We start from the raw sequence: 12,818 nt of genomic DNA on the forward strand, positions 1-12,818 counted from the left end.
TGAGAAACACTTGTGCTTCAGAATTTCTTATTTTATAAAAGCATAGTAAGCATGCAAACGCTGAGAAAGCTAAAGCTGTAACTGCATATAACAGTCCATAAATGAAGAAGGTCACATCGTTAAAAACCTACATCTTAAGTTATGTCTATCGTGTCTGCTTCAACAACCATTATACTGATCAAAATCTCCTCAGAGCGCAGAGGTGTCTCGTACTATGATGGTTTCATGAGATATCTCAGCAAGTGAAACTTACTTAGATTCTGTGCATATGTAGATCATACTATATAAATCACGAGAGGTCCTCATTATGGTTGGGGAATTCCAAAACTACTCCTAGTAGCGTCTGGTAAACTATCAAAGTTTTCACCTGGAAGTTTATGTTTAAGCTCAAACATTTTGATGACTTTTATTCCTCATGAAGTTGTTTTATACGAAAGCTGTTCGACCATTGAGTGTCAAACATGTTTCTAACATCCACTATAAGGAAATTCTGAAAAGTTACCAGGGGCGCCCCGGGTCACTGGGATTTCCAAAAAAAAATCTTCATTTGACAAATTTTGTGGGACGATGTTTCAAAATTTTCATCATTCGGCAGAATTTGGAGTTCTATTGGGCAAAATTTGAAGTTTCATTAGGAAAAATTATCATCATTTGGCAAAACTTGGGGTCCCATTCGGAAAATTGAAAGTTTCCTCATAACAAAAATTTAATTTCGGGGCGTCCGCGTCCCTGTACGTTACAGATTATTTCAGGTCAATGCTCAGGGATTTCACGAGTTTCTGTGAATAACAAGTACAGTGGCTCCCAAAAGTCTTCGTACACCTACGACTTTGAACGAAATAGGCCCCAATCCATTGGTTAGAATTAATATTTCGGAATAGGTATTTAATTATAAGATCTATGATCATTTTTTAACAAGACTACATGAAAAATTTTTAAAAAATATTAAAACTTAATTTTTAAAAAATCAAAAACCAAAAAAAGCCGGAAATGTTATCTCACAAAAGTCTTCGTACACTTTATAAAATTTCTATATATTATTGAATAATCTAACTTTTGATTAAGTTATTAATTAGTAGAATATCATATAGTATTCATAACACCTTTTAAACGTCTGGGAATAGATTTCATTCTTTTTCTTTCTTTTTTTGCGTAATTTCTATTTTCGTAATCTAGCCTTCAGATCTCTCTAAATACGTTACATTAAGTTAAAATCTGGAGATTGAGGTGATATTTTCTAAACTTTAGGACAATTTTCGAGGCACTAGACGCAAACGTTGAAAACCGTGTGCTTCTTATCGTTGTCTTGATAAAAAACAAAGTTGTTTCCAATAACCAAATTTTTCGCTAAGAGTTCAAAATTGGTTTTTAAAATATTTAAAGGAACAGCATGATTCATTATTTAATCAAAAAATTCCTAACTACCAAGTCCTGATGCTCATATGCACCCTCACACTAGAACACCTCCACCGTCCTGATTATCTGATCCAAATAAGTTCTTAAGATTAAGTTCCTAATTTTTTTTCTTCTACTTAAAGTTATACAACAATTTAACCAAAAATGTTGAATTATTTTTTATCTGTAAGTAAGAGTAAGACGTGATTCTAAAACGTTTCTAGCTTATTTATCATTGATTTTGCGACGAAAAGCGTAAGCTTTCTGTTTTTCGCACGACCAAGAAAATTTCTGCTTTAAGAGGACCCATGTAATTCAGCTAATCAGATAACTTGACGAACAATTTTAGGTGAAAATTAAATGTAAAATGTTTCTTTTAACTCTGCAGAAACTTTTACAGCACTCAAATGTGTATTTTTCATAAGTTTTTTAGCTTGAAATCTCCGATCACGTTTTGTCAACTTTGCCGGTTGACCTTTTCTTACCTTGTTTTAGGTGCAATTCCTTTCTTTAAAGCATTTTATCAAGCACTTTACAATAGAATGAAATAAATTAACTAATTTAGAGACATTTCAAACCAATTTACCACTACTGTGGGAAAAAAATTCAAATTTTGAATGGTGTTTGCGGTTTTTTACGAATACCCGCCATTTTACAGTAATAAGCAATATATTAAGGAATAAATAAACAAAAAATTAAAGCCAAATGACTTATAAGGGTCAACACAATGCAAAAATATAAATAAAACGGCATATGATAATTTTAATCATGAACTTATTTGAAAATATTTGAGTGTACGATGACTTTTGTGGCGTGTTATTTCTCTGTCTCTTCGTTTTCTGACCCATTTCAAAAATAAGATCCATCAATATTTTGAAAAAATCAATTGGTTGTATTTAGAATGACATAGGAATCATGTGAAAAAATATTGGACTTCATATTCGAGTTCAGTTTTGAGTTATTTTAGTTTTACTAAAAAATTTCAAAGTGTACGAACACTTTTGGGAGCCACTGTATAATAGCACAAACGTTTTTGGAATTGTTATAAGTTTCATAAATGTAGACTTTTCACTGTTGTGAAAAGCATCTTTACTCACCATAGGGCAAATATATTCAGCTTCTTTATTAGTACCAGCAGTACCCGCACGGCGATGTCCGTGCTAAGTTAAGAAAAGTCAGTTGAACAAAAAAAAAAAAAAAAAAAAAAAATCCCCCCCCCCCCGCTTCCCTTCTGATGGGAAATGATCATTTTTCTTCAATTAAAATACGTTCACATTTTTTTCAAAAGACCAGTTAAAGTCTCTTTCGAATTTAAAATTATTCGCCAAAACACATAAAAATATTAACAGTAGTTTTGAAGTAAGGAAAACAAAACCAAATAGAAAAATCCTACAAAATCAAATTATGTACCTGAACATCGAGAAAAAATACCGCATTCAAAAATCTATTTGCTAATCACAGCAGCGTAGCATGGGCATGATTCCACGCAGCTATCGACACTGTCTGCCAGCGCCCTCTCGAAGAGTTTACTTACCCCACCATCTATTAGGATTTCATAGAACTAAACAGTTAATTAAACATTTAATTTGCAATTACAAATATTTCGGTCAATCTGATTTTTAAAAAAATAGCCAATAGCCTTTTTCAATAAATGGACTAAAAAGAATTTTTCAGTTCGAAGCAGTAGTTCCTGAGATTAGCGCGTTCAAACAAACAAACTACTGCTTTATATTATTAGTACAGATTTCGCCTATAGTTCGGATACGGGCCTTCAGATTGACTGAACCCCAAAACTGAACCTCAAACAGGTCCGATATGCAATCTCTGCATATTGCAGCTTTGGAGGGATTACCAACAAATAAGCCTCTTCAGTATTTGCATGCAATTTTTCCTTAGCTTCTGCCATATTTGCTTTCTCGGTAAATCAGGATAGCAAAAAGCTATTTTCATAAACATTTTTATATTTTCTGTGAAAGCGCCTGATTTATTTCAGAAACTGGATTTTCTTGGGAAGGTTTAAATATTTTTTTTAAGAAACAAACCAGGATAATTTCAGAAAGGTTGACTGACTTTAATTGGAAAACTCTTCTGTTACTGGCTGAAATTGCGCACACTATAGCAGCCCATTAATTTTCAAGAACGCTTTGGATTTTTTTTTTTTTTTTTTTTGAGCAATCACGATTGCTTATTGTTCTCACTTGACAGTTCTTGATGTTCCGGTTCCTTTTTCAGCTTGGACCAGGCCTGCAGCACCACCGTCCACCGGCGGCGGCGCGGCTGGTCCTGAGCACTGTCCCCCGGAATCCACTTTTGCTGGGCGGTGGCGTCCATGTCCTACACACGCATGCTCATACACAGTCGCCTACACGCGCACACCTTTACACACATAGACACACGCCTACGTGCACACACGTAAGCCTACACACACACGCACACAACTATCTACACGTAAGCACCCAGGAGGAGGGACATGCTTGGGCGGGGGAGCCATTTCTAGAAACAATAACTCTAACCAGTAGAGTCTTGTCGCAACTCGTGATTGCGAAACAAATTAGAGGTGTGTGTGTGTGTGTGTGTTTTTTTTTTTTTTTTTTTATTTTTTTTTTTTTAGTGTTGCTTATACTGTGCGTATTGTGATTAGTAGAATAACAGTAAAGCAAGGGACACTTGGGTGTTTTCTGACTTAACGGTTACTTACGTTTCACTAATTAAGGAAAATTCACATATGGTAAAAGGTTGTTTTCTACATCAGATATATTACGAGTGAATGTATTTCCCAAATTTAGAAATACATGAATGTGATTATCATGTAAACGTTTCTTCTGAACTAGTACTGAAGACATAAAGCAGTTTTTCGCACTATTTTTCAACTTGCACAAAGGTTAGATGCGTAGTTTGTGCCTAGTATGCATCGAACCTATAACTCCAAATTTTGCCTAATCGTCATACAAAATTCGCCGAATAAGGAAATTGGAAGGTCGCAGTGACCTCCCGTGACTTCCCATCGGGCGCTCCTGTATTCGAACTTTTACGTGGAGGAGTACATGCCTTGCTTTTACGCGGAATACTTCAAAAACATCTTCTTTTTTTTTTTTGTAATTGGGAAGGGCAACTGGAAAGCTTTTGTTTAACGAATGAAAATATAACTATGTTTGAAGTTGTGGCATATCATCTAAGAAAACATCAACCAGGAAATGTATTCCCAAACAGAAGGAGGGGCCCGTGTACTTCTGATTATTGATCTGAACTTCTGCAAGATACCCGACATTTAGATGAAGTAAACACTGGCAAAAGGTCGATAACCCGCCACATGCAGCTTGAAACAAATAAACCAAACCAATAAATATAAATAAATAACAGTTATTTTTGATATCATTCCTTTCCATGCCTCTCATAAAGTTCATCCGCATCGTAATTGCATTTGATTGCTTTAGCTCGAATAAAAATCAGCATATACCTTCAAGGTTTGATAGCCTTCTTCAGAAATTTCGAGTAAAACATTTTCAAAAGCCTTACAGAATTTTTTGACACTATCCAACTCAAATTTGATGTTGAAAAAAAAAAAAAAACTGTAATTTGAACTCTGAAACTTTGAATTCAAATTATGTTTTTCGCAATCACGAGTTGCGACAAGACTCTACTGGTTAGAGTTATTGTTTCTAGAAATGGCTACTCGCCCAAGCATGTCCCTCCTCCTGAGTGCTTACGGGTATATAGTTGTGTGCGTGTGTGTGTAGGCTTACGAGTGTGCACGTAGGCGTGTGTGTGTGTGTAAAGGCGCGTGCGTGTAGGCAAGGGTGTATGAGCATGCGTGTGTAGAACATGGAGGCCACCGCCCAGCAAAAGTGGATTCCGGGGGACAGTGGTCAGGAGCAGCCGCGCCGCCGCCGGGGGTGCTGCAGGCCTGGTCCAAGCTGAAAAAGGAACCGGAACATCAAGGACTGTCAAGTGAGAACAATAAGCAATCGTGATTGCTCAAAAAAAAAAAAAAAAAAAAAAAATCAGGGTGTTAAATAAAAGTTAGTATTTTGTAAATAAAGATACTTGAAATCAAACAAGTCGAATTTGCCACATGTTCGTCTTTATATGCCTTATTATAATTCAAATTCTAGTTCCCTCTTCCCACCTCCAAAAAATGTATAACGTAGGGGAGGGTGGCCCAAAGCGGGTAGGCCTTTGTATGCCCCCGCGTGGTGTGTCAGCGGCGATGCATACGTATGTCGTGTTTACCCGACCCCCCCCCCCTCCCAAATTTTAATCTGTCCCATTAAAGCAGCAGTGAAGCGGCATGGCGCAACCAGGCTTAAATTTAAGAAAATGATGCATTTCTAAAAAATAATGAAGTTTTGTAACTTAAGATTAGTCAAAGACCAGCTTATTTTCTTGATTGTCAATAATATTACGTTATTCTGACACCATCCACCTACAAACTACGATGGTTATTCCGTTTTTTGTAATTAATAATTTAAGGTTATAATTATTGAAATAAACAACGTGCTTTTGGGCAAAGCGGGTCGGGTAAAGCGAGTATAGGATTTAATCATGTATTTATTTATAATTTCTTGACCCATGTGCTGACTTAGATTTTCTATTTCAATTGGATAAGTATAACTTTAAAAAGTTATTTTTGTGGTGGCAATTATTTACTCTATTGATTTAATCAGTTAATTCTTAATGTTTTATAAACAAATGTACTGACTTTAAATTGGGTAGGTATAATTTTTTTATATATATTTCTTTTATTATGGCAGGTAGCTAGTCAACTAATTTAATCATTAATTAATTCATATTTAATTGGAAAATGTACCAAATCGCAATTACTTAAGCTTACCTGCTTTGGGGCTCCTTGTAGGACAAAGCGGGTTTTTCAAGTGTTTGTAATGTTTGATAACAAAAAAATATTGGGTTTGAAATAATACAAAAATTTATTATTTTATTTTAAAGTTAGAGAACCCTACTAGGAAATAAAACCGAAATTAATGCGATAAAAATCCAAAAACAAAACCTTTCGAGCATTCTTTGAAAACCTACCCGCCTTGGGCTACCCTCCCCTATACATGAACTTCGTGCAATTTTAGAAGCAACTTATTTTCATTGTTTTGATGATAGTTCAAAATAAAAGACAAGTTTAAATTATGAACACAATTTTAAATGTGTAAAATTTGTCCTAGACGCTTTTTTAGGTGTCCTTCCTCGTTTGAGCCTCTATTTTCAAGACCGACAAGAGACCATGCCAGCCTAGTCGGAAACTAGAGACGTGTCCTTTGAAGAGGCCCGGCTTCGAATCAGAGTAGTACGATTTTGATAAGTTTTATGGGGAAAAGGGGAGCCCGCCGACAAAACTGAGATACAAGAAGCCCGCCATGGCTCTCGGTGACCCTGTATATTTTCACCGAAATTTGATAGAGTAAGTATATGATAATTTAGGAGGAGATTTCAAGAATTAAATTATTTATATATATTTTTTAAATAAATTCTTAAATATGCTTTGGGTGTAAATCAGGGCAGCCCTACCCCCATCGCAGTGACGCTACTGCTTTCGCGTAGATCATCATATAGAGCATGCTACAGTGTAATAATATGTAGGTAGAAAACTTGAAAGGGTAAATTAATTAACTTTTTGCTATAATCATGACGAAATTTATTGCTCTTATTAAAAAGAGTATTATCACAACCTCCTCCTATCTTTCTATCCTAATACATTCTTCCAAGGTATTCTTTTTTCGAATCTTCCAGCACACAGAAAACTAGAAAATTGATTAATACTCTTATGAGTTGTGAAAGGAATGCCTAATGAACTTCAAGAACACTTCGAGTGGCTATGATTGATATGCTAACTATTCGCTTGATAGTTTTCTTTTCTTCTTTTTTCATCTTAACAACTTGGAAGTTATTCAAAATGATGGTCAAGTTCTCGTTACTATAATTAGAATTCATGATTTTGACACGACTTTCTTTATGTTGAAGATATAAATTTTGATAATGAGATGCATGTTGCTTTTCGTGTTAAGTTTAATTGAAATCTGAAACACTGTCCACTTTTATCCTTACTTTCAATTACAAAAAGGCGGCAAAAAATATATATTTATTACGCGAGGAGAACAAATGAGAAAGCAAAAAGATTTCATGGAAAATGGGCGATCGTTTCGACAAGTATAATGCTTGCTTTTGGCTTTGGGTCGATATAAATCAAACCCTAACTAACAAATATTTTTAACAATAAATTACGCTCACAATGAGTTTGTTAGAGTGTTAAAGTATACGTTCGCTAAGAACATTGCACAAAAACATGTAGCTCTTTTTCTTTTTTATTCTAATCTCATACAATTACCATTTAATTAATATTATAGGGGAGACGTTTCCTGATTTACTAATTTATTCGGTGAATTTGCACAGAGTATAAAATAAAAAAGAAAAATGTTTTGTAACTCAGCGGTTTCCAAGTTTTTTTAAGGGGTAAAGTGGGTAACATTAATAGCAAATACTCCCAAACCTAAAAAACAATACTATTACAAATTCTGTAAATAGTAATTATTGTGGTAACGTAACCTGTAAATAATTTCCCATAATGAATGTACAACCCCTATACATTCAGCTGAAGTATACGATCCCCCTATTTTTTGTTTATTGATAAAATTTGATAACGGTCTACTACTTTACAGAAGCATGTGGAATATTTGAGAAATTTCTTTTCGGTGTCTATATAAGCCGTTAGCGATGGATAAACAGTAGAGTTTCGATTCAGATTTCGAACTGAGAGCGGATTTGCTCTGTTTATAGCGAAGCATTTCGCTGTGTTGTTTTCGTATTTGGAAGTAAATACGTGTGTAACCGTTGAGTTTACGGTGTTGAGTGATATTTGTTTAACTGCTGATGATTAATTTAGCAGTTGTTAACGATTTCTCCTGTACATAGTGTAAATAAAGCTCTTGTGTTTTTATCAAGAACTGAGTCGTCCTTTCAAGAAAGTTGAAGTCGCACCGGATCTGTTACAATACTTAGCCAATTATTTCTTTTCATTAAACATTGCTTTTTTTCAAAAATTTGGTGAATATTTGATTCAATTTCGTTCGATGCATATACTTTAGTCATGATCCTAATTTACAACCCCAAAACAAAAATTTCCAATCCACTAGGTTTTCTTTAACGATTGCAGGCTATATGTAGTTAATCAAACTTGATAAACATGAAATTGTGTTGATAATTTTGTTTTGTGACCAGAAGAGGATCCAAACTACACAATCTTTGTACTTATTTATATGCCACGGAAAATCTCATTTTTCAACTTTGAGGACCCCAGGTTGGGAACCGCAGTAGTAACACGGAATAGTCAAAAAAAATAACCCGATTTGAAATGCGTATATTACGAAAACTACTGAAAAAAGACACTGCAGGTGAGTTTTAAATCACATGGATAATATTACAGTTTTTTTACATGCAAAATTTAAAATGCTCAATATGCCACCTTTGAATGCACTGGATTTGTCTAGTAGGGGTGCGACATCGATGTCGATGTTTCGGAAACATCGATGTTTTTGTTAAAACATCGATGCTTTTAGCATCGATGTTTTACTTTCGATGTTTTCGGTATATCGATGCTTTGGTTTCGATGTTTTTTCCATGTTGATGTTTTTGTATTATAATTGAAAATTATAGTAAAATTTGCTCCAATTTTCTCGCTAGGTAATTAAGTTTACTTATGGTATTGCTCCAAAAATTTCATTTATTTGCGCACATATAAAAAGATCGATTTTTCTGTGTAAAGGATGTTTTTTAAAAATATCACTACAAAATGGTAAAAGATAACTGGAGGGTGAGGAATAGGTCAAAGCTATTGGAAGAACTCGACACTGGTAGTCTGGTAATCTGTTGCCAGAATTTACAGTGGATTCTAAGGCTCCAATTCTTAAACTAAATAGAATCCTATATATTACTACGGTGAATATTATAACTGTAAAAATTCAAGAACTGTTAAAGTTGTATCGAAGTATTTGATAGTGATGGCGACTTTTGTTTCATCGGAAAGATTTTTTTCTCTACCTGGTGGAATAGTCAGCGAAAAGACAACACCAAATAGGGGGAGTTACTTATCGTCTACCCAGGCGCGGATACGAATAAACATTTTTGGGGGTTCATGCTAAAGAGTGACCCTCCCCCCTCCTCCATGAATAAACTTATGGTTTTTGGTAGGAAAAATTTCTGAAACTGCTTAGGTATTTAAAAAACACCACATCGGACAGGAAAATAGCCTAATAGGACAAAAGGGACAAACCTAATAGGACAAAATCCTCACGAATACATTTTATAAACAATTTAGAGAAGTAGCATTTCAATAAAAATAATTCAAAAACTGAAACAAAAACTGAAATCATTTACATTTTATCCATAAAGTGTTTGAATACAATGCGAACGGATAATATTGTCGACGTTTTGGGGAGAAGGGGTCATGACCTCTATGACCCTCCCCTTGTATCCGCCACTGCCTAGGTGGGCACCCCTGCGAGAATCTATGTATAATGTGCTAACTCAAATTCTTGCATCATAATAAATCCTAAACACTGATTTAAACTAATAAACTATTTACAGCACATTTAAAAATAAACTCAGCACGAATAAAAACTGAACCATTTAAAAATTACAGCAAAAAGAAATTCTAATCTATAAAGACTTTACATTAAAAAAAAAAAAAAAAAAACATTTACGGACTCAAATGTTTTATCGATTGAAGCTTTGGATATGGTTTTACAGAAACTATCGTTGATTAAATTTGTTGCTTATAAAAAGCAAACGGGCGTCAGGCACTTCTTTGTTACTTTTCATTATACTGACTCCTGAGCCCAGCGCCGCAAACTAATAACTGTCTCAAGAAAAGCTATTTTTACTGTCTACATATTTTAAATACATATGCTATAAATAGAAAAATGACAGTTAATCCCCCCCCCCCAAATAAAAATCGAGAACTATTTCCTCTTTCTTATTATAGCTTCGGTCCGGCTTTTTTTTTTTCAAGCAGTCAGTTTCACTACTCAAACGCAATGAGCCTTGAAACAGATTACAAAGTATTTTCGCAGATTTTGATGGGGGGAGGGGTCAACCCCCCCCCTCCTTGTATACACTTCTTACGGTTTCACACAAGTTTTTTATTTTTTCGAGCAAACATTCTGTTGCGGGTAGTGGGGGGGTGTTATGACCCCCTTGACCCCCCTCACTTGTATCGCCACTGCGTCTACCCCAACATGCTGTCCCACCATTACTCACAATTTGTGTTTAATTATATAGCACTAACGGTACAAAAACATATTTCTTGCTTTTAATAATCATTGTCAGAATTAATTTTGTACTTTTAATATAATTTTCACAACTCTTTCTCATCATACAACTGATTGTAAGTGATATGATATATTTTTTCGCAGATTTAACTAACTTGTATTAATTGTTGCAAGTCTTATTATCTTTTTTGTTTTATTATAATACCAAGATGTTGCGAAATTATTCCTATTAAATTGTATTCATGATTTGCAGTTCAGTAGTTTCAATAGGTTCGTATTCTTTCGTATTGCTTAAATTAGACGCAATGCCAAAGGAATTCCCTGACCAGTAAGAAACATTTGTTAGAGATTTATCATCTAGGTAAGTTTGTAGTGTAGTATATTGAAAAATGTATGTTAAATATTGACAAAAAGATCGATGTTTTAAAACATTGATGTTCTGAAACATCGATGTTTTGCCATCGATGTCGCACCTCTATTGACAACACGTAGTCAAATTCGTCCCAAGCTTTTGCAAGCCTACCTGCATCGACTGCTTACATAAGCAACCCGTGCCTTTTCATTGTTTGTACCATCTTCTAATGCTTTTCGGGAGAAGAGGTTCAACACCATGGTATTCTCGACGAAAATCACGCTGAACAGTGGTTACGGGTTCGCACTTCGCGAAGTGTAGAACACAATACGATTTTTATCGCGTAGTCGCCATTTTCACTAATACTGAAATGGCGGGCGAATAAAGAGAATTAGCTTTCAAAGCTATGTATATGTTTTAAGTTAATAAAGATTTTAAAATCGTCTCGTTTGCTTTAAGACTGACATTACGCAAAAAACGAAATAAGGCTTTCAGAAATTAAATATAGTGGAAATTTGTGTGTAAGTAGTTAGTAGTATGCTGCTCAAAAAAAAGTTCTGTATAACAAGCCGAACCCAGAAAGCTTATAGAATTACTTCAAAGTTAAAAGCTCATGTACATTTAGTCTGTGAATTCCCTAACTAGGACCCGAGGATCTTAAATCATTTCTATATAGATGATTAGAAATGTTTGAAGCACGTTTGCCGCTTGAATTTTCAGTTTATGAACGAAATTAAAGCTTTAGAGTTATCTTAAAATACGACACATCAATTAAACATTCGCGAACAGTAAAAACCATCGCTTAAAGTGCATTTGTAATTAACTTAGGTACAAAAAAGTGTCTAGTAGAAAAAACTACAAAAAATTAGCAGTCAATTTTCCTAGAAAATAAAATCACGTGACCTCCAATGGTGGGAAACCTTCATTTTTTTTTCCTTTTATAGCTTACTTTATATATATATATATATATATATATATATATATATATATATATATATATACAGGGGCGGACTGGCTCACTTTGGCCCGGGTCGGCAAAACAATATTTTGGCTCACCTCTGCAAATAAAAAAGTTAAATTAAACAATGTCGGATCTCGATTCTTCCGAGTCGAGCAAGACATTAATCTACCGCTAGTTCCTATATTCCTTTAAGTGTCTAAATCAAGTTTTAAAGTTCTAAAAAAAGAAAATTGTTAAACGTAAAATAAAGCTAACACAGACTCATTTTTTATGGGCTTTGAAAGAAGTATACTAATGGTTATGAGTCTGAAAAGCACATATTTAGGCTTCTATTCTGACAACATAGAAAGAACACGAGGAAAGGGAGGGATCAGGTAAATCTCCCCGGAAATTTTTCGAAATGGGTTGATCTATATAGGCCCAAGGAGAAAAAAAATAGCGAGAAGGGTTCTAGAGTTCCCTTCCAAGCGATAATTTCAAAGGTGATGTCAAAAACCACAGTTTTACAATTTTTAGTTACGTTAGAGTAAACGGAAAAGTTCCCCCACGATTTTGTTTTTTGTAACTTTTTTTCTTTCCAAAATTGAAGTCTATGTTAGTCTATCTTTGTTTGCAATAGAATGACGGGGGCTCTTCCCAGAAATTCTACGAAGTGGTAAGTTTTAGAAACGCAATTTTAGTCTACCTTTTGTAAAATGAATGGAACAGGGAAGCATCGGGAGCTCTCTACGAAAACGTTTTGACTTTGAAATATTAAAAAACGCAAAACTATCTTTGGTTACGCTTGAGAAAGTAGGAGGCTCAGTGAACTCATTTGGAAGCATTTAAAGACTGAAGTATT

The sequence above is a fragment of the Uloborus diversus genome, chromosome 2 (genome assembly GCF_026930045.1).
Source record: "Uloborus diversus isolate 005 chromosome 2, Udiv.v.3.1, whole genome shotgun sequence".
Lineage (NCBI taxonomy): Eukaryota > Metazoa > Arthropoda > Arachnida > Araneae > Uloboridae > Uloborus > Uloborus diversus.